Source organism: Phyllobates terribilis, unplaced genomic scaffold (assembly GCF_046119375.1).
Source record: "Phyllobates terribilis strain yellow unplaced genomic scaffold, ASM4611937v1 Scaffold_2__4_contigs__length_985480577, whole genome shotgun sequence".
Lineage (NCBI taxonomy): Eukaryota > Metazoa > Chordata > Amphibia > Anura > Dendrobatidae > Phyllobates > Phyllobates terribilis.
The window spans coordinates 52,025,567-52,049,621 of NW_027362762.1; the positions used below are offsets into that span (position 1 = coordinate 52,025,567).

Consider the following 24,055-nt stretch of genomic DNA (forward strand, 5'->3'; position numbering starts at 1 on the left):
CAGCGACTAGTAGAATGGTATTTAACAGGGAGAAATGCAAGATTCTACATCTGGGTAAGAAAAACAAAAAATACATGTACAGAATGGGGAGGAATAGAACTAAGCAACAGCACATGTGAAAAAGACTTGAGTATACTAATAGATCACAGACTGCACATGAGTCAACAGTGTGATGCAGCAGCAAAAAAGGCAAACACAGTTCTGGGATTTATTAAGAGAAACAGAGTCTAAATCATGTGAAGTAATTCTCATCCTCTACTCCTATTTGGTCAGACCTCATCTGGAATACTGTGTCCAGTTCTGGGCACCACATTTTAAAAAAGACATTGAAAAACTGGAGAAAGTTCAGAGAAGAATGACCAGGATGGTGAGCGGACTGCAAACTATGTCCTACGAGGAACGGTTACAGGATCTGGGAATGTTTAGCTTGCAAAAAAGAAGACTGAGAGTAGACTTAATAGCTGTCTACAAATATCTGAAGGAATGTCACAGTGTAGAGGGATCATCCTTATTCTCATTTGCACTTGGAAACTGGGATGAAACTGAATGGGAGAATATACAGATTAGATATTAGAAAACACTTTTTGACAGTGAGGGTGATCAATGAGTGGAACAGGCGGCTACGAGAGGTGGTGAGTTCTCCTTCAATGGAAGTCTTCAGAGACTGGACAGACATCTGTCTGAGATGGTTTAGAGATCCTGCTTTCAGCCGGGGGTTGGACCAGATGACCCTGGAGGTCCCTTCCAATTCTAACATTCTATGATATCAGAGTGAGGTAAGTACCCACAACAGGGTGTGAGAGATCACACAGACTGTATCAGATGCTTGTTCATTGAGTGAAAATGATCCTTTGTTGCCCAAAAGATAATAATTTTTGGCAGCACATTGTCCTGTGTAAACATGACCTGTACTGCCAAGAACAATGGCACAAATTGATCTCTTACTGATTGTTCTGCACACATAAAATTATGTGATCTGTCTGTTTAAACAAGCTGTTTAATGACGCAGGTTGCATAATGTCAATCGTAAAGCAATCACAACAGAGTCTGCAGGGGATGAGAGATAAAACAGGCTGAAACAAGAGTGCAGAGAGGGAGGAAAGCACTTATAGCAGAGTCTTCAGTGGGAGTGAGAGATCACACAGAGTAGGAAGAGGGAGGAAAGCATGCACACTAGAGTCTTCAGGGGGGTGAACGATCACAAAAAGTGGAAAAAGTGTAGAGAGGGAGAGCACCAATAGCCGAGTCTTAAGAGAGGAGGAGAGAATCACAGTTGTTGTAAAAGGTCAAAAGTGGTCATATTCTGCTCCTATTTTATTCCCGCTGCTCCCCAGAGTATTCTATTTTTTTTTTCAAATCTGCCAGAAAAATAAACCTTTTTATTTAGTATTAATTATGGTCTTCACAAAGGAGGCGTGTCTGACAGGATCCTCTGGGGCGTGTATTTTGGCTGTTCTGCACAATTACCCTCTGAGCCACACCCTTTTGTAAAAAAATCATAAAAATGAACACAAAATTTTAAGGCCAATAACTCTGGAACGGCATGGCGGGTTTTCAAAAAGAAAAGAGCGGAAAACTCAGGGAAGCAGTGGGAATTAAATAAGAGCAAGAACTGTCCACATTTCATCTGGAGACAGAACCCCTTTAAGCTGAGCTAGTGTATAAAAACTATTGAGCTGTATAGCTTTTATCACCATGAATCTGGACCCACGGACAACATGGTTATCCTATTTTAATTTGATGTTTTTCTCTAGCATAAAGGATCTTTTTGATCATTTTTAGCTACATTTTTTTTCTATATTGTGTTTTCTAGGATAGGGCAATTTTTTTTTATACTTCTTAGATACAGCTACAGCTAGTATTGTGTTGCAAGCAATGTGACAGCTGACATGTGTTGGTAATTTTGGGTCTAGATATAAAGGGTTCTGGGTTTTTTTTTTTCATGCGGTGATGCCGTGTCTGCAACATGTGAGGTCTGGTTGGTTCATGACATAAAATGTCCATTACATTGGTTAATAAGGAATTTTCCTTAGCTTGGAATAAGAGCCAGGAAGCGCCCCTGTGGGATACTCAGCGTCTTCTGAAACACATTTGCAGCAGGAACCTACCCTATTAGTGACTTCATTATTGGAGTGCACAGGACAGAAATTATAGCTGCAAGAAAAGGCTTCATCAGGATAAGACGTCTTCTCCTTAAAGGTGGAAATAGAAAATGAGCTGGTGGAGAACTTTCCCAGCAAAGGATATATGAAATATAATGAGTATGACATTAACGAGTGCTATAGACATTGAGTTATTCCAGGTCTAGATGGTATATACATGTATATACAGTGAACCTCTAAAAAAAACCCTCACCTCTAATGTCAAGCAGAATTTTTTCCGGCACCCTATGGCCCCAATTTATCATTTCGTTTTTTTGGGGGTTTTTTTAAGTCACTTTTCTTTTTTGACTTGTGGTTTTCACTGATGTTTTTTCACCAAATTCATCAAAACACCATATGCGATTCATGAATATTTGTTGTGCAAAGCCCAAAATTATCTATTTTTTTTCTGTCTTTTTAATTGGTTTTGCTCTTTTTTTTTTAGCAAGACAAGTTGCACTTTTAGGCTGTGTGCCCACGTAGCGTTTTTCAAGCGTATATGCTGCGGAATTTCCGCAGCGTAAACGCTTGAAAAACGCATGTATATCCGCACCCCATGGTCCCCAATGGCATTCCGCAATGTCAATGCCCATGCTGCGGATTTTTCCGCAGCGTATATGCTGCGGTCAAAAATCCACAGCATGTTCATTAATTTTGCGGAAGTGCAGCGGAATCAATGTGCGGATGGTACCCAAGTCTGGATGAGAGGAGACTCTCATCCAGACCTGGGTACCAAAGAACCTGTAAAAAAAAGAATAAAATAAAGTTTATACTTATCTTCTGATGTTTTCCCTCCGTCGCGCTGTTGTCTGAAGGACCTGCCACGTCATTGAGTCATGTGACCCACCACATGACTCAATGACGTCACCGCAGGTCCTGCACACAACAGCGTGAGCCGCTCAAGCCTCCGGACGGGGCAGAGAATGCATCAGAAGGTGAGTATAAAGTTTATTTTTTTATTTTTTACCATTGTCAAGCACTTTTCCAAGTGATGCTTGGAGAAGTGCTTGATAACCTGCATGCGGAAATGCATGCAAAGATGCCTCACAAACGCTTCTACCTGGCGGGAAAACCGCATGTAATATCCGCATGCGATTTTCCCGCCAGGGAGAAGCGTAAAAAATATGCTTCAGGTCCGCAACGTGGGCACATAGCCTTAGCAAATTCTTGCAAAAATTGCAAAAAACCCCCTGATGAATATAATGTAATTCTGGGGGCGGGGGGAAGTAGGGGCTGGAAAAAAGTTTTGCCAAATTTTACGACTTTATTTAAAAAAAAATGTCTCATTTGATGACTAAAACATCTGGAAAAGCCAAATTGGTTTTAAAATCAGAAAATTAACTAAACCACAAAAGAAAACTTGAAAAATGGCGCAAATATGTTGTAAACCAAAAAGTCATCAATTGAGAGGAGTCAGTGCCAAAAGACTGGTAGAAATGCAATGATAAATCAGACCCAGTGGTGGTGATTTATCAAATCTTTTTCGCCAGATTTCTGGTGAAAAAAAAGCTGTGAAAAGTCTCATTTTAGGTGCAACCGTGATGTTGCACAAAAAAAAATTGCAACTTTTGACGTGTTCCTGCCATTCTGGCCACAGCTCCGACAAAGAGGCTGGAGTAAGATTTGTGATGAGGTGCACGTAGAGGTATGGCTATAGACAGAACACAATGCTAAATGGACATTGATTCAATTAAAGAGGTTGTCCACTACTTTTTCATTGATGACCTCATCAATGTCTGATCGGCCGGGGTCCGACACACGGCACATCCGCCGATCAGTTGTTATCGGTGTTGGCAGCGGCGGCGGTAGCCGGCCAGAAGTGCTCACTTGCGGAGCTGGCCGTCTTCTGATCGTGGCCGCTGCAGGGTACTGCACATCCGCCTCCTATTCAAATCAAGAGGAAGCGGATGTGTACTACCCTGCGGCGGCCACAATCAAGACGGCCAGCTCCGCAAGTCAGTACTTCCGGCCGTTTGCCGCTGCCGCCACCGATAACAGCTGATCGGCAGGTTTGCCGGGTGTTGGACCCCGGTCGAACAGACATTGATGACCTATCTTAAGGATAAGTTATCAATAAAAAAGTAGTGGACAACCCCTTTAAAACTCCTGTCCAGTTAATTGGGGGTTTGAGATCATGCTGGGACTTTCTGCTGGGAGAGGGGCAGTAAGAGCTTCCTCTAGATACTCAGCTATTACCCATTGTTAAGATGCTGATTCTGACTCAAATGTTCAATGCTGATTGACATTGGCACACAGGTAAAAACTCATGCCATGGTGACAGGTTCTCATTATTTAAAGTAAGGTGTTAAAGGAGTTGTCCAAGACTACCATATTGATGACCTGTTCTCAGGATACATCATTATTAATAGAAATAAGTGAATCTTTTCAAACTCGAATTCACCAGCAACGTTGAAGTTTGATTTGCTGTCATACACGCTATCTGTATAGTTTTTTCAGTGTTTTATTGACTAGTATTTAAAGGGAATCTGTCATATGATTCACGCTGCCCAAATGCTCAGACTATTAAAAGAAAATATACTTAGAAGAAAGCACGAGGGAGAGAATTATCAATCACCTGCAGCAATGCTGGGTATAACCAGCTGTGGGCGATGCTGGACCTGTTTGGTCTCCGACTGGATCTTTAAAGAATATTTTCCAGTTGTGCAGCCAGGCTCTCAGTCATGCTGCCCGCAGTTTGGACAGCATGAATCAGATGACAGGTTCCCTTTAAAATGATTCAAGATAGTTGAAGGACCCCAGAAGTTTTCACACCTCTTATTAGCCACAAAAGTATAAAAACAATGGGATCCAACTAAACCATTCCCAGATAAACTAAGCCATTATTGCCCTTTTTTATCTACAGTCTTTATTGGGAGCCAGGCTCTCAAATTAAAGACGGTCGCTAAAACATATGACCACATTAATAATCACATATGATACAATTCTGGTATTTTGTAGCCTAATATTCTAAAGCATAAACCGCTAAGAACAAGTCCTCCAGAAATGCTGCCAAACCTTGCAACTGAATAGTCGGAGTCACAGAAAGTTCCCTTTGTCTGTTCCCTAAGTGTCGGATCCTATCAAGTCATTTGATCAATGCTCCTCCTTGCTCAGACCAAGTGGTGACACTCTACTGAACTTGGCTGATCAGTCCAGGAACGTGTCAAGCCAGCTCGTGATTACATCTTCATCCAATGGACAAGATTGCCATCCCATTCTACTCGCTGCCACTCTCCTCAGACATTGGAAGACTTTGAAAGCTTCCCCGAGTGCCGCAGAAACATGTTTTGTCCTGCAGCCAGATCTGTAATGACTGAGTCTTTAATCCCACTGTTTGTTTTTTTTTCTCTTGGCACTTTCCAATTGATGGACAAATTAAGAAGCCAAATTCAAGGGCTTCCCGGTCTTTCAATTTTCTTTTTTTTTTGTGTGTGTGTGTGTCTGCAATGGCTGTGACGGCGATAATTAATCTCCCTTTGTCGGCTTTGACTTTAGATGTAAATCATTACAACCCCAATATCAGCGAAAGAAGAGATCTGTAGATGATATCAACTAATCATAATTTCACATGAGAAGGCCTATGAAGCCGTGTCAAGTGGAAATATCTCCTGACGTGCTTCAATGACAATACATGAAAATACTAATACGCGTGGTAATAACAACATCCCGAGACTCTTTAGAGCCCTTCAATGTCATCGAGATTTACAGCTAAACAGAAAATCAAGCTCTCGAATACCAAAATAGGTGTTACCGTAGACATGTATCGTAGACCCTTAGTGAAGGCCCTTTGGATTTAAGGTGGTGATTTAGTAGGGACTCAAAAAGAAATGTGAAAACAAAATGACTTATACTCACCTTGGATGTTCACTATGAATCCACCACCATTAATTGGGTGGTCCCTCCAATATTCATCCTATGTTGATGACTTCACCACCATGTCCACATGATCTTTGCAGTTTTATCTTCTACCATATGCATCAATAGAGCAGTATTTGCAGTTTCACATCACTGGTCTGTGAGCAACAGGCAACAAACACAACTCTGCACCTGATTTGTGGAGAAGTGCCGGGGAGTTGAGCTCTGTTCGAACTAGCTAATGATGTAAAACCCCACATATAGCTATACTGATGTAGATGGCAGAAGATAGATCAACCAGGCTGGGTACTGCACAGGAGCAGAGAATGCATAGAAGAATATGGTGAATTCCACACTTAAATTAGCTTGATGATTACTCAAACAGGTGGGGTTAGTGAGGAACAGTCGAGGAAACACGCAGATATGCCAGCGCTGCCACCAATTTGTCAGGGAACAGCTGGGAGATCACATAGATATCCCACCGCTGATACCACTTTGTCGCGAACAACACTCCGCTGCTTCCAATGGTCAGGATAATCACACAATTGTACTTCACAGAGAACGTATAGTATATACACATCCAACTCATTGAATATACACTACTGTTCAAAAGTTTGGGGTCATTTAGAAATGTCATTATTTTTTAAAGAAAAGCACATTTTTTTTCAATGAAGCTAACATTACATGAATCAGAAATCCACTCTATACATTGTTAATGTGGTAAATGACTATTCTAGCTGCAGACGTCTTGATTTTATTGCAATATCTACATAGGTGTATAGAGGTCCATTTCCAACAACCACCACTCCAGTGTTTTAATGGTACATTGTGTTTGCTAACTGTGTAAGAAGGCTAATGGATGTTTAGAAAACCCTTGTACAAGTATGTTAGCCCAGCTGAAAACGGTTTGGCTGATTTGAGAAGCTATAAAATTGACCTTCCTTTGAGCTAGTTGAGAATCTGGAGCATTACATTTGTTTGTTCTATGAAACTCTCAAAATGGCCGGAAAAAGAGAACTTTCACATGAAACTCGACAGTCTATTCTTGTTCTTAGAAATGAAAGCTAGTCCATGCGAGAAGTTGCCAAGAAACTGAAGATTTCCTACAACGGTGTGTACTACTCCCTTCAGAGGAGAGCACAAACAGGCACTAACCAGAGTAGAAAGAGAAGTGGGAGCCGCGCTGCACAACTGAGCAACAAGACAAGGACATTAGAGTCTCTAGTCTGAGAAATCAACGCCTCACAGATCCTCAACTGGCAGCTTCATTAAATAGTACATGCAAAACGCCAGTGTCAACGTCTACAGTGAAAAGGTGACTCTGGGATGCTGACCTTCAGGGCAAAGTGGCAAAGAAAAAGCCATATCTGAGACTGGCTAATAAAAGGAAAAGATTAATATGGGCAAAAGAACACAGACATTGGACAGAGGAATATTGGAAAAAAGTTTTTGGACAGACGAATCAAAGTTTGAGGTGTTTGGATCACACAGAAGAAGATTTGTGAGACGCAGAACAACTGAAAAGATGCTAGAAGAGTGCCTGACGCCATCTGTCAAGCATGGTGGAGGTAATGTGATGGTCTGGGGTTGCTTTGGTGCTGGTAAAGTGAGAGATTTGTACAAGGTAAATGGGATTTTGAATAAGGAAGGCTATCATTCCATGCCATATCCTGTGGACAGCGAGTGATTGGAGCCAATTTCATCCTACAACAGGACAATGACCCAAAGCACACCTCCAAATTATGCATGAACTATTTAGGGAAGAAGCAGGCAGCTGGTATTCTATCTGTAATGGAGTGGCCAGCGCAGTCACCAGATCTCAACCCCATTGAGCTGTTGTGGGAGCAGCTTGACCGTATGGTCCGCAAAAAGTGCCCATCAAGCCAATCCAACTTGTGGGAGGGGCTTCAGGAAGCATGGGGGGAAATGTCTCAAGATTACCTCAGCAAATTAACAGCTAGAAGCCAAAGGTCTGCAATGCTGGAATTGCTGCAAAGGAGCATTCTGTGACCAAAGCAAAGTGTGAAGGAGAAAATTATTCTTTCAAATAAAAATCATTATTTCTAACCTTGTCAATGTCTGGACGATATTTTCTAATCATTTTGCAATTCATTTGATAAATAAAAGTACGAGTTTTCATGGAAAACACAAAATTGTCTGGGTGACCCCAAACTTTTCAACAGTAGTGTAGTAGTATATATATATATATTTGTATATACTGTACTTTGGCACGGTCACCGCCAAGCTCCGTAATAACTCCAGAAAACTAGCTGACACCACAAATCGTTTATACAGGCCAATTGGACACCCGTGACTGATAACGCATGAGATGCGGTTTATAGAGCAAATGTGATGAAGTTATTACATTTTATATATTTAGATATGTAGTCCAAAAATTAGCCAGTGTTTAGAAAAATAAACAAAAAATGTCACAAAAGGGTACAAAACAATACCATATATACAATCACATAAAAATAAAAAGGGATAACAAAAGAAAATTACTAGACCTGATGTTACGGAAAAGGCACAGATCTTAGCGGAGGGGAGCACTTGGATTGGAAAATGGCATAATCCTACAGGGAGCTGTATCTCCCAGCACTAAAGAATGACAATAATTCAGAATCTGCTTTTATTAGAAAATAGTCACTCTGACATATCTTTCTTTGGTGACCTCAATCGGGGGTAGGTCAATGGGATGTGGCTCAGGTCTCAAAAATTTAAGAGATCATCAACCTTCAGGATAACTGGTCCCCTGGAGGTCCCAGGCGGGAGATATTAATGCCTTGTTTCCCATCATGATTTTAACTTTCTATAGATAGGATACATGGCATATATAACTTTGTCCATCTGGCTGATATTAACTCGGAGCTGATGTGCAGACCACGCAGTGATGTAAGTAAATGCGTTATGTTCGCCACTTTGTCTCAATGCCGAAAATATGTCTCCCATAACTATAGGACCTATGCCTGTCACAGAACTCCCAAAATTCATAACTGGACTCTGGTGCCGATGAGTCTACGATCATTGGTCAAAGTTGCTTTTGAAGACAGGAAATGTTATCCACACAAGGGGGGAGGAAGTCTCACCTCCCAGCTTCTTGTACAGACTTTTTATCTGCACGTCATCAGGTAACCCACTTGAATTAAGTGTTCACAGCAGGAGGTCTTAGCTGAACAGGGGTCAGATATAGTATTAGAGTGATAGCTCTTTTCCCTTCAATTTAAGACAAAAGCCATGATTCAATCATCAATATGAGGGTGACATGTCCCCTCTCAAAATATGGCTTCATAGATTGGTTTTATTTTATCATTACATTATGACAGGCTTATTAAGAGCACAAAGGAGAGAGGAGGCAAGGCCTGCAGCACTAAGGAGAAGCAGTGTGCTGCTAGAAAATGTGATTACATTTTTAAAAAAAGGACTATGTGAAGCTGGATGCATTGAGGGATAGATAGACTTTGAAAAAGATCACAGAGGTCCAAGAAAAAAACTATATTGGGCTTAGTCTGTATATTAACAATAAGAATGCATGACCTGAAAAATGTGAAAAGTAATGCATATCTGCGAATAACCCTTTTAGTCCTTAATATAACAATACAAAATATGCTATATTTTTTAGCGGTGGCATGAGCCCAATATCATGCAAAAGCCTTCATATGGATTGTGTAGATAATGTTTGATGCCTTAGGCTTGGTAAGTCATGTTTAATTTTACTTGCACTACAGAATGGATCAATCATGGAACCAGTGGTGCGGCCCTATCTCCAAAGTGTCCCATGAACCGTTTTTCTGCATGTTGCTGGTGATACTATAAGCAGCCTGCATGGGCTAGACCTACTCCCATGGTTAAAAAAAAAAACAAAAACAAAAAAAACAAGCAATGTGAACTGAGGTCTAAGATGGTACACATGCAAGAAATAGGAGCATGTTCACACTAGCAAAAAGAAGGAAAACCTACAAAAGACAAAAAATATATCTCATACCCTACCATCATTATATATAAATGTAAAGCAAAGTTTTCTACTCCCATGGTTGCATTGTCTCCGGATTTGTCTCTCATCGAGCACATCTGGACGTCATTGGTCAGTGATTACGCAGGAGCTGCCGGCGGAGGATCTTGATGATTTGCTCAAGTGCATTCAGCAGCAGAACCTTCCTCAGTCGACCATTAATAACCTCACTTATAAGTACGAGGATTTCAGCACATGGCGCTCATAAATTGAGATATTTTGAAAGTGTCATTTCCACTTTTTCACCATTTGTAGACCAGTAGCATGTCTCTATCCTATGATTTCCATTTTTCCTCGATTTTTCTTTCTTGCGTTGCAATTTCAATGATTTTGAAATGTATATACGTTAAAAAAAAAAATCCCATCATGGAAATGAATATATTTTTGTTGTAATTTACGGGAGTCGATAAAAGTTTCCATTGATAGAAATTCGTTGAGTAGATTTTCTGCCAACAAAGAGCATCTGTGCGGAGCAGTGAGACCCAGGAAATCCTTTTGTTGAACTTGACAGCTAAAAGGTTTTGACTGATTAATTACTCTGGGAATTCATAAATAAAAGAAAATAATAAAACAAAACACCCCTGAAACCCCCTTAAAAAAACAAATAAAAAACAAACAAAACAAAAAATGTAAATTTACAATTTTGAAAATTCTGTTTCGAGATTTACAGCACTAGGGAATGAAAAAAAAAAGTTTCAATCTTTGGAAAGTTTGGTATAAAAGAAGCCACCAGTAAAGGAATAAAAAATCTTCTATGCTAATGTTATTACGAAGCGAGGAAATGAGCGTCGCGAGGCAGTGAGGACTGAAAGTTCATTGTTTTACTCACAAAGAGCTGATCCCGATTGAGCCTCGCTTTGCATATTCTTTATTTCTTTTAATTGTCATTATGCAAGAAACTTATCTCGCCGACCATGGGAACTAAAAGCCAGGCCTTTCAGCGGGCACAGTCCAATTAATGCGCAATTATCTATCTCTTACTCTAGATGTCTTGTCTGAGGGAATCAAATACCAAGAAAAAATGTACAAAAAAAAGTGATCGGCCCTTCTCTACACTTCTCATAAAAGTACAAGTAAAACAGTGAAGGAAGACGGCGCCGACATCGGTCTATTCAAGGCCTCGAGTGGTTGAGCCGAGAAGTGTGACGGCGCATTCTCCAGCGGACAACGGCTCCCATCTCTGACTATGAATGTCGCTGTCGTGTCAGCGGAGGGGCGCACAGTGTACGAGACTAAGACAATGGGGGTGAAGTGTACGGATCCAGAAGAGATGAAAGGAACATGTACATGCAAGTGACTGGCTCCAGAGTCATCTTCTGCTGGACCCTTGGGGCCCTGTATTGTGTCGGAGCCCGGAGGCGTCTACAGCAATCACATCTGGTGGGTCAGACCTGTCCCGAACAATCCTGGGGGTCTACAAGACTTCTGAGAAAGTTACAGAACTATTATCTATCTATCATCTATCTATCAGTTATATATTATCATCTATCTATTATCTATCATCTATCTATCATTTATCTATCCAATATCTATCTATCTATCTATCTATCTATAATCTATTATCTATCTATAATCTATATATTATCTATCTATAATCTATCTATCATCTATCTATTATCTATATATCATCTATCTGTCAATTATCTATCTATTATATATCTATTATCTATCTATCTATAATCTATCTATCATCTATCAATTATCTATTTATTATCTATCATCTATCTATTATCTATCATCTATCTATTATCTATCTATCTATTATCTATCTATTATCTATCATCTATTATCTATCTATATATCTATCTGTTTTCTATCTATTATCTATCTATCTATCTATTATCTATCTATCTATTATCTATCTATCCATCAAATATCTATCACATAACTATCTATCTATCAAAGAAAGAGAATGGAGGCAGCACACAAACCGATGATGAAAAAATTGTCTTTTAACAGTCACATGGGCTATTAAAAAACAATTTTTTCATCATCGGTTTGTGTGCTGCCTCCATTCTCTTTCTTGGATATATATAGGACTGGTGTGTACCTGGGGGGGCTTTGCACCTTTTTTCAAATTTTTTTTTTGTGCTGCTTATGATCTATTTTTTATCTATCTATCTATTTCAAATCTGTCTATCATCTATCCATCATCATTCTGTCCACTAGGCGGCACACACACATTTTTATAAAAAGTGATAATGAAAATAAGATTCTTCTTTCATTTAAAGAAAAAAGAAGCTGTTGCCATAGAGACAATAAGACGCGGCTGTCTTGTTATCCCGCTCATGTTGGGCCATTGAAGATTTAAGCTGTTCTTCTAGCTGATCTGATTCCTCCTTTTTTCATTTCACTACCTCTGTACATTCAGGCATTTATTTCATTTATTTATTATTATTTATTATACTCAGTTAAATAGTACTGCAGCACTTTACAGACATTATGGGCACTGTCCCCATTGGGGCTCACAATCTACATTCCCTATCAGTCTTTGGAGTGTGGGAGGAAACCGGAGAACCCGGAGGAAACCCACACAAACACGGGGAGAACATACAAACTACAGCAGACGATGCTGCCCATTGCCTTTTCTCTCAGAGTCTCAGTTGCTCTGGTATTCAGCTACGGTCTCAGCTCACTGCACTGGTAGGTTTCTCCCCTATGCTTTACACTGCAGCTGTTCTTGCTGGGCTGTTTTGCTCGATTCCATTACAGCAAGAACAGGGCGATAAATAATAGTTATTCAGCATCTAAACTATGCGGTCACATTTTAGGCGGCATGATACGGGCACAATCCCAGACCACCCAAGACCACTCGCTGATCCTATGAGTCTTGTTCTGTTGCCGTCATCGTAGTCCACCCCCCCGGGGCTCCAGGACTCAATGTTGGGGATTTGTTTTGAGAGAAATGCTCAAATATTATAATGGAGTCCGAGGAAATGTAAGATGCGTCAGTAAATTATTAACCATATTTCATCGCCGGTGCTGCCGGATTAATAAATTACATCAGAACAATGTATTACACGAAGATTTAATAATTCACAGAAATAGATTCATTTTTTAAAGCTTTTACCTTTTCTTTGTAGGATTTATGAGGAACCCATTCACCAGAGGGCTGTGTTCTCTTCTAATTATGGAAGTCTACCTGTGGGATCATAAAAAAGAAATCATTAAATTCACGTGATAGAGGGATAGATAATAAATATATAGATGATAGATAGATAATAATAGATCGATAATAGATAGATGATAGATAATAGATAGATAATAGATAGACAATAGATAGATAATGGATAGATAATAATATATAGATAATAGATCGATAATAGATAATTGATAGATAACAGATAGATAGATAGATAATAGATAGATAATAGATAGATAATAGATAGATAGATAACAGATAGATAATAGATAGATAATAGATAGATAGATAATAGATAGATAACAGATAGATAGATAGATAATAGATAGATAATAATAAATAGATAATAGATAGATAGATAGATAATTGATAGATAATAGATAGATAATAATAGATAGATAATAGATAGATAGATAATAGATAGATAGATAATAGATAGATAGATAATTGATAGATAACAGATAGATAATAGATAGATAATAATAGATAGATAATAGATAGATAGATAATAATAATAGATAGATAATAGATAGATAGATATGGGATAGATAGATAGATAGATAATAGATAGATATGGGATAGATAGATAATATATAATAGATATTAGATAGATAGATAATAAACAGATAGATAATATATAATAGATAGATAGATGATAGATACATAATAGATAGAGGATAGATAGCTATATAGATAATAACAGAGAGATACAAGGGTGTATATAGAAATCATAGAGCCCCATAGCACAAATTCTATTCCCCCCCACCGAATAAAACAAACAAACAAAACCTTAATATTCTGCAGGGTCGCAGAAGAGCATATCTCAAAACTTTGCAGCCCTTACATAGTCATTTTCCTATATAGTCCTCCATACAATATTATGAGCACCACATAGTCCTCCATACAGTATTATGTGCACCACATAGTCCTCCATACAGTATTATGGGCCTCACACAGTCCTCCATACAGTATAATGGCCCCACATAGTCCTCTATACAGTATAATGGCCCCACATAGTGCTTCATACAGTATAATGGCCCCCACATAGTCCTCCATACAGTATTATGGGCACCACACAGTCCTCCATACAGTATTATGGGCACCACATATCCTCCATACGGTAATATGGGCACCACATAGTCTTCCATACAGTTTTATGGGCACCACACAGTCCTCCATACACTATTATGGGCACCACATAATCCTCCATACACTATTATGGGCACCACATAATCCTCCATACACTATTATGGGCACCACATAATCCTCCATACAGTATTATAGGCACCACATAGTCCTCCATACAGTGTTATGGGCACCACATAATCCTCCATACACTATTATTGGCACCACATAATCCTCCATACACTTATGGGCACCACATAATCCTCCATACAGTATTATGGGCATCACACAGTCTTCCATACAGTATTATGGGCACCACATATCCTCGATACAGTAATATTGGCACCACATAGTCTTCCATACAGTATTATGGGCACCACATATCCTCCATACAGTAGTATGGGCACCACATAGTCTTCCATACAGTTTTACGGGGACCACATAGTCCTCCATACAGTATTATGGGCACCACCTAGTCCTCCATACAGTTTTACGGGCACCACATAGTGCTCCATACACTATTATGTGCACAACAAATCCTCCATACAGTATTATGAGCACCACATAGTCTTCTATACCGTTTTTTGGGCACTACATGGTGTTCCATACACTATTATGAGCACCACATAGTCCTCCATACAGTTTTATGGGCATCATATAGTGCTCCATACAGTATTATGGGCACCACATAGTCCTCCATACACTATTATGGGCACCACATAGTCCTCCATACAGTTTTATGGGCACCATATAGTGCTCCATACAGTATTCTGGGCACCACATAGTCCTCCATACAGTTTTATGGGCACCATATAGTGCTCCATACAGTATTATGGGCACCACATAGTCCTACATACAGTATTATGGGCAACACATAGTCCTCCATACACTATTATGGTCACCACATAGTCCTCCATACAGTATTATGGGCACCACATAGTCCTCATTACAGTATTATCAGCCTCACATAGTCCTCCATGCAGTATTATGGACACCACATATCCTCCATACAGTAGTATGGGCACCACATAGTCCTACATACAGTTTTACGGGGACCACATAGTCCTCCATACAGTATTATGTGCACCACATAGTCCTACATACAGTATTATGGGCACCACAAAATCCTCCATACAGTTTTACGGGGACCACATAGTCCTCCATACAGTTTTACGGGGACCACATAGTCCTCCATACAGTATTATGGGCACCACATAGTCCTACATACAGCATTATGGGGACCACAAAATCCTCCATACAGTTTTACGGGCACCGCATAGTCCTCCATACAGTATTATTGGCACTACATAGTCCTCTATACAGTAGCATTGGCACCACATAGTCCTCCATACAGCATTTTGAGCACCACATAAACCTCCATACAGTTTTACGGGCACCACATAGTCATCCATACAGTATTATGGGCACCACATAGTCCTCCATACAGTATTATGGGCATTACATAGTCCTCCATACAGTATTATGGGCATTACATAGTCCTCCATACAGTATTATGGGCATTACATAGTCCTCCATACAGTATTATGGGCACCACGTAGTCCTCCATACAGTATTATTGACACCACATAGTCCTCCATGAAGTATTATGGGCATACCATAGACCATAGTGCTTCATACAGTATAATGGGCCCCATATAGTCCCCCATACAGTATAATGGGCCCCATATATTACTCCATACAGTTTAATGGGCCCTGTATAGTACTCCGTACCAGTATAATGGGCTCCATACAGTATTATGGGCCTCATATAATGCTCCTTACATAAAAAATAAACAAATTGTGATGATACAGCATTTAATCTTAATTATGCTAGACATAATTTTATTTGGCAGGTCAGGAGACATAGACTATTGTTCATATGAGTCTGAAGGTTGACTCTTGAATTGATTATTGTGTTGCTATCTTTGGAGGACAGGGACGCTGGGTAATTGAACAATTGATGTTTGCTAATATGTTGATTAACCCTTGTATCAGGCCATGCAGTTTGTTGATCTGCAAACAGTGAAGGACAAACTATGCAGATTGATTAAGTACATAAACAATGAGAGTTGACCTCATCCCACCTTCCCCCTGACCTGTGGATAATGAATGACCTGAAGGATAGATGTGGATATTAAAAGGGACCTTTATCCTTCTGTAGAGACTCTACAGAACAGCAGCCAGGACAACATGGCTTTATCAAGAGGGTTACAGATTTAAGATTCTACAGGACGCCAGTTTAAGGGACCACGGCCCTAGCTGGATGAATACAGATCTGATCCATTGACCATCACTGAATCCATGGAGAAATTCGCAGAAGCCAGGTTGGGACAATCTGGTCATCTGGCCACATACCTCAATGGACTGTCAGCTTCCTAAGCTTGTCGTTACCTCCTCTCTGTGGGTACTTGCCAAAAGCAGGGTGCCACTTGTGGGTATACTCACCCCTAGAAGCCCCGAAGTCGCAGCTGCTCTAATCTCGACGAGTCAGCGAAAGGGTGAGACTCTGTAATTTGCACCATCTTGGGTATTTGCTTGGACTGTTCTATGTTATTGTCTGTTGGTGGTTCAATAAAGTATTGCCACACTGATTTACCCTCACCCTGTGTTGTGAGTAGTATTCTGTCCATGGTAAAGGAGTGCGGGCGTTCAGTGGGGTGAGCCCTGGTCCTTGCGATCTCTCTGAAGACAGCCAGGCTAGCGGACGAGAGGACCCTCTGACCCTCGTGTCTCCACACAAATACTCTCCCCTTCCTGTTCCACCGCTGCTCCAGTCTCGGCAGTCTACGGTCTTCTGACCCTCTGCACAGAGGGCTCGTTGTAGTGACGTCATCGCGCCCTCTGCACTGAGACGTCACAGAGCTCAGAGACAGAGAGGGGATGATGGCAGAGGGAGTATCAGTGGAGAGTTCCCTCTTCCATCATTGATTTCAACTGTATTGGCAACCAGGATGAAACAGTTGAAAGCACGATGAGCTAGAACCAGGACCCACTGACTCATAGGCTCCATGGTGGCTGCAAGGTTTGCTGCCATTGGCGGTATGCCATTGGACAGATAGATGGATATGACGATAGATATGAGACTGATAGGTATTATGAGATAGATAGATAATAGATAGATAGATAATAGATAATGCATGGCTACATATAGTGAAATAAATTAAAGGGATTGTGCCAGGTTTAGAAGTTATGTCAGTGGGAGTCCCGGCGGTCAGACCCTCAGTTATCGGGTTGTTATCCCCTATCCTCCAAGTAGGAGATAGCTTTAACCCCTTTCCAACCCTTGCCGTATTAGTACGCACATTTGCGTACCCCCGGTTCAGTGAGGGCTGCTGCGCTGAGCCCTCACTGAACCAAGCACATGTCAGCTGATTCTTACAGCTGACATATGCCCGCAACAGCCGCGGGTGGAATCGCGATCCACCTGCGGCTGTTAACATGTTAAATGCCGCTGTCAATCTCCGACAGCGGCATTTAACGCGCGCTTCCTGGTTGCGCGTCATAAGCCCCACCCACCGGCGACCCCGTCACGTGATCGCGGGTCACCGATGGGCGTGCATGACAACCCAGGGTCTGCAGCAGACGCCTGTGGTTGTCATGATCTGGTCTCTATGAGCGCCACCTAGTGGTCGGCGCTCATAGCACAGGACCATTTCTGCTGCATGCAGGGAATCTGCTCGTCCCCTGTATGTAGCAGAGACGATCAGACAACTGCTGCTTCTAGTCTCCTATGGAGACTATTGAAGCATGCAGTAAGTGAAAAAAAAATGTTTTTAAAAATATAAAAAAAATAAAAAAAATATAAAAGTTTAAATCACCCCCCTTTCGCCCCATTCAAAATAAAATATAAAAAAAAACAACCCACATACACATATTTGGTATCGCCGCATTCAGAATCGCCCCATCTATCAATATAAAAAAAATAATTAATCCGATCGGTAAACGGTGTAATGAGAAAAAAATTCTAAACTCCAGAATTACGTTTTTTGGTCGCCGCAAAATTGCAATAAAATGCAATAACGGGCGATCAAAACATAGGATCTACCCCAAAATGTTATCAATAAAAACGTCAGACCGGCGCGCAAAAAATAAGCCCTCACCCAGCCCCGGATCACGAAAAATGGAGACGCTACAGGTCTCGGAAAATGGCGCTATTTTTTTAACGTTTTTTTTACCAAATTTTGGAATTTTTTTTCACCACTTAAATATAAAATAACCGATACATGTTTGGTGTCTACGAACTCGTAATGACCTGGAGAATAAGAATGGCAGGTCAGTTTTAGCATTCAGTGAACGTGGTAAAAAAATAAATAAAAAACAACTGTCGTATTGCACTTTTTTTGCAATTTTACCGCACTTGGAATTTTTTTCCTGTTTTCCCGTACACGATATGGTAAAACTAGTAATGGCGTTGAAAAGTACAACTTGTCCCGCAAAAAATAAGCCCTCATACGGCCATATTGTCCAAAAAATAAAAACGCTATGGCTCTGGGAACAAGGGGAGCAAAAAACGAAAAAGCAAAAACGACAAAACGTAAGGTTGCGAAGGGGTTGAAACTGGTCACAATTCATTTTAATGAAAAATACAGTGCTCCCATTTTCCCTACATCTAGGCTAAAGATAAGCTGCCAATACAGTGGGCGAGGTTTTAGCATTTTGTATCAGTTCTAAACAATTTTTTATTTCCATTTTAAATTGTTTTAATTGAAATACCATGTCTGACCACAAGGTGCGCTCATGTCCCTTTTATTCAGCCTATCTGTAGCACAATGCTCTAAAGCTCCACCTACTGGGAGAAATCTTGTGTCTCTTCTTTTGTCCACACATGCATTCACATTCTGCATGACCTTGTGGACTGTTTTTGCTATTGCAGGGTTTAATTAAATGGTTCTTAGGAGCTGCAAACCAGACACAGTCAGTGACCATGGATGGCGTTGTTTCAAGGAAAAAAAAAAAGTAGTACTTTTTCTTTCTTATTTCCAAGTTCCAACACATTTAATATAGGTGGCCGCGCCAGGAGTAATAATTCCTGACATCAACGTCACATAAGCGCCCTGAAAAATTATAGAAAAGAAAAGTTAAAAAAAATAGAGAATTTGTACCAGGGATATTTAGCAGACAAGATATATATCTGAGCCTGTCATGGACAGTAGGGATGAGCGGACCCGTGGAAATTCGGGTTTGGCCGAACTTGAGTCCAAAGTCCGATTCATGTACCTGCACTTGACCCGAACTTGACCACAGACCTGAAACCCATATAAGTCAATGGGGAACCTAACTTTGGTGCTGTAAAATGACTGTAAAATGGTCGTAGTAAGGGCTAGGGGGCTGCAAAAGAAACAAAATGGGGGTAAGAGCAGGACAATTGCCCTACAAACAAATATGGATAGGGAAATGACTTAAGATAGCATACAATAAAAGAAATACAAATTAATCACCTTGAACTAGGAGGCCCTCCACCTCCTGTGGAGGAGTGGAGCTGGGAAGGGGCCGCTATCCATGGCCCTTCCTAGCCTATTAATATCAGCCCCAAACTGTCTGGTTTGCCTTAGCTGGTTATTAAAATAGGGGGGACCCCCCATTTTTAATAACCAGCAAAGGCAAAGCAGACAGCTGCAGGCTGATATTAATAGAAGGTTCATGGATACTGGCCCCTTCCCAGCATAATAAGACCAGCTCACAGCTGTCTGCTTTCCCTTGTCTGGTTATATAAATAGGGGGAACACACATAGTTTTTTTAAATTATTTATTTATGTTACAGAGTCAGGCCGGGTTACATATGTGCAACGGCCAATCACAGCCATGCCATTATTTGGCATGGCTGTGATGGGGCCGGAAGTGCCCACAGCCTTAAAGCTTGTTGATTGGCTGCACTGCAGCCTTTCAACAAGCTTTATTCGGCTGCCGAACCTGAACAGTAACGTGGACATACAGTAAGAAGTGTTCCGACTAGATGTCCAGTACAAACACCAAACTTTACAGCTCGGATTCGCTCATCCCTAATAAACAGTTTTCCTTTTTGTTCCTGGGCTAACAAAAACAATCTTAGACTATGAGGGCATGGCGTTTTTCTAGGAGGTTTTGAAACTCTCCAAATCCTCCTAAAAATCTAAAAACTTCTAAAAAACGTTGAGTTTCCGCTCAGTTTCTGCTCCAAAAATCCAGTGAAAAAAACCTTTGTAAAGTGGAAAATTTAAAAATTTTGTACTTTTGTCTTTTTCTTCCTTCATTCAAGAGCCGTAGAAATTTAAATTTTTTGACACAGCTGTATGAGGTTTTGCTTTTTTCCAGGACGAGTTGTAGTTTTCAATGACACCATTCACTTTAGGGCTCATTCACACGTCCGTTGTTCTCGTACAAGTGGCAGCCAAGGTTTTCCCGGACAGCACTCGTACATGTGATAGTCTATGAAGCCATTCACACGTCCATGATTTTTCAGGGACCAAGCGGTCCGTGCTAAATTGCGGAGACATGTCCGATTTTTGATCCGAGTGTCAGATCGAAATCGACAATACAAGTCTATGGGTTCATGGAAAAATTGGACTGTATATCCAAGTGTGGTCCGATTTTCATGAGTTGACAGAATGGAGACGCTGGAGAAACTTTTCTTTTCTTTTTTTTTATTTCCACAGACAACAAAAACTGAGGACACTCGGACCACACTCTGATCAAAGTCTGATAAAAAAAATCACTCCGTTTTTTTTTGTGAATGAGCCCGTCTACTGAAAAAGGAGAAAAGAATTTCTATTGATGTGAAATGGTAAAATAAACGCAATTCCGCCTTTGTTCTTACGGTGTTCATTGTGCAGTATAAATGACCTGGCGACATGATTCTTGGGGTCAGTACGATTACGGCAATACTAAACACTTATAGGTTTTTTTTTTGCGCGTTTTTGTTATTTAAGTGGTAGCATGGTGGCTCAGTGGTTAGAACTGTATAGTGGCTCAGTGGTTAGCACTATATGGTGGCTCAGTGGTTAGCACTGTATAGTGGCTCAGTGGTTAGCACTATATGGTGGCTCAGTGGTTAGCACTGTTGCTTTGCATCTCTGGGGTCCTGGGTTCAAATCCCACCAAGGACAACCTCTGCAAGAGGCTTGTATGTTCTCCCCGTGTTTACGTGGGTTTCCTTGTGGCCCCCAAGCTTCAAGTTATGCCACTGATTAGTACCCTTTTTGGGTATATATTATATTTTAATAATGTAGCCAAAAACTGAAATTCTAGCAATTGGATCTTTTGTATTTTGCTTTTACAATATGAATTAAATGATTTTTATGCATCTGACTTTTGCAGACGTGGCAATACCGCATATGTATATTCTTTAAAAGGGGAGAAGGTCTCCGATTCTAATTTTTCCAATTTTGATTATATTTTATTTTTTAATTTTTTTCTTTTCTTTTTTTTTTCTACTTTTTTTTTCCCATAGGGAACTTGCACCTTCAATGCTTCACAGCGGTGTCAACCTGGTGACCTTGGGATGGGGTACCTTTAGTATGCCTCTGTTACTTTAGGAACCCATTAGCATGTGGCAAGAGTAAGGGGCGGGTTGGGGAGAGTAAGAAAACTGGACCCTTTTAGCGGCATTTAAGGGGTCGCTGCCAAGATGCCAGCAATATAAAAAAACAACAAGTTAGAGTTGGATAATAATAAAAACTAAATAAAGAAACAATGAAAAAGTTAAAATAAACAAAAATTCTAGGAAATAATACAAAAGTGAATTCAAATATGTAAATTACTAATGAAAAAATGTATTCAAATATATAAATTAATAATAATAAAAAATATGTCAAATAAAAATAATAAAAATATTTCAACTATATAAATTAATAATAAAAAAATATTCAACTATATAGTTAAAATATATAAATAAATAATAAAAAAAATTCAAATTAGTAAAAAAAATATATTAACTGAATTAAAATGTATAAATCAATGATAAAAAATGAATTCCAATACTGTATATATTAAAAATAGCAAAAAAAAATTAAGTTAAAATATATTAATAATAGTAAAAAAATGAATTAGAAGTTATATGTTAATAACAAAAATTAATTCAAATATATAAATTAATAATAGCAAAAAAATAATTCAAATAAATTAATCAAAAATAGTAAAAAAAAAGGAATTAAAATAGATCAACTAATAATAAAAATGAATTCAAATGTATAAATTAATAGCAAAAAATAATTCCAATCTATAAATTAATAATAATACAAAAATAATTCCAATCTATAAATTAATAATAATACAAAATGAATTCCAATATATAAATTTATGATAATAAAAAAAATTGTTCAAATATATAAATTAAGAATTAAAAAAAATATATAAAATAAAGAATTTTAAAATGGCAGAATTCGGGCAAGCTTTAAAAATGTCAAATTTGAAAACAGTTATTAGACCCCTAGTGTAGTTCTCACATTTGTCAGACTCACGTCCGCTTTGAGGATTTTCTGTAGCGCAAGATCTGGCTTCAAAGGACTGTGAAATACCAAATATTGGTTTTTAAATGAAAACTAAATACTAATGTGCCACTTCAAAGGCAGCCGGGGTCCACACAGATTTGACTGACACTTGTGTGATTAGGCTCCCTCTAATCTTTCCTGAGTCCTGGGGAACAATTAGGTCAGTAATTGTGCTGTCGTACAAATATGTTGATAGAAAGAAATAAAAAAACAAAAAAAAACAACAACCTAGAAATAAGAGTAATCATATTTATTAGACTCTCATTGTTGTTGGCGTTTTTTTTTTTTGACAGAATTTTACTGGTGCATAATTTTTTGGTGAATTAGATAAATTGTTCACATTATAAAAGGTGGCGGCTTTGTGAGGAGTCTGTAACACTTGACATGAGCAATTTTTAGCTTTATTGCCAAAATTTGAAGCAAATTAACTTTAGTTGGAAAAAAAAAAAGAAAACTTGTGTGTAACCATCATCGGCTTATAAAGGAAATCCAATCTGGTGACCAGAAGAGTAACAGCGGGCACAAAGGCAAAGACTGGGTACAAAGCACAGGACTTCAGACTGATGCAGACTTCCCTGGTGGTCTGGAGTAGAGAATGCCACCAGCCAGAGTCTAAAGAAATGGATGCAATCCTGATGGGCTAGAGTGGTGGAAAGGATAATACCACACTCCCTGGTGGGCTTGAGTAGAAGAGGTAATAATAATGCCACGATTGCTGGAGGGTTAGGACATTGGAGTGGGTAATATCACAATGCAGAACAGGAGACGATAGCCCCGAAATCCCTGGTGGACTAGGGTAGCTGAGAGGATAATGATGTCATCCTGCTTGTCTAGTGCAGTAAAGGAAATTTATTCTGGTAATGCAAGTTTGCAACCAGGTTTAGCAACCTCAATTTAGTGTAAATCAGGACTTAAGAGGATATAAAAAGGTAAGCCTAGCCTTATAGTTTTTCTTTATAGAGTGATATGGAGCATGCTTGTTTAATATGGGTATGTCCTGTATATAAATTATAATATATGTACAGCTGGTATAACATGGGTATCTGATGAATATAATTATGTATGTACAGCTGGTATAACATGGGCATCTCCTGTATATTATATATGTACAGCTTGTATAATCTGGGCATCTTCTGTATATCATTATATATGATATACTAGAGGAGCTAATACTAGAGAAGAGAGAGAGAGGATTCAAAAAGACCTAAATAAACTGGAGCAGTGGGCAGCAACTAACAGAATGTTTTTTAACAGGGAAAAATGCAAAGTACTACATCTGGGCAATAAAAATGAAAAAAGCATATACAGAATGGGAGGA

The 24,055-nt window shown here is 39.5% G+C and overlaps 1 protein-coding gene across 11 annotated transcripts in view; it reads right to left on the reverse strand.

Annotated features, from left to right (window-relative positions):
• TENM4 (teneurin transmembrane protein 4) overlaps positions 1 to 24,055 on the reverse strand; it is a 1,569,569-nt gene that overhangs the window by 734,684 nt on the left and 810,830 nt on the right. For 10 of the 11 annotated variants that reach the window (XM_073661697.1, XM_073661699.1, XM_073661700.1 and 7 more), the window contains one exon: positions 13,076 to 13,147. The gene's annotated coding sequence lies outside the window, so the exon portion shown is untranslated. Of the gene's footprint in view, positions 1 to 13,075; positions 13,148 to 24,055 lie in introns of those variants that run through there. The other variant, XM_073661698.1, reaches the window with a different exon arrangement.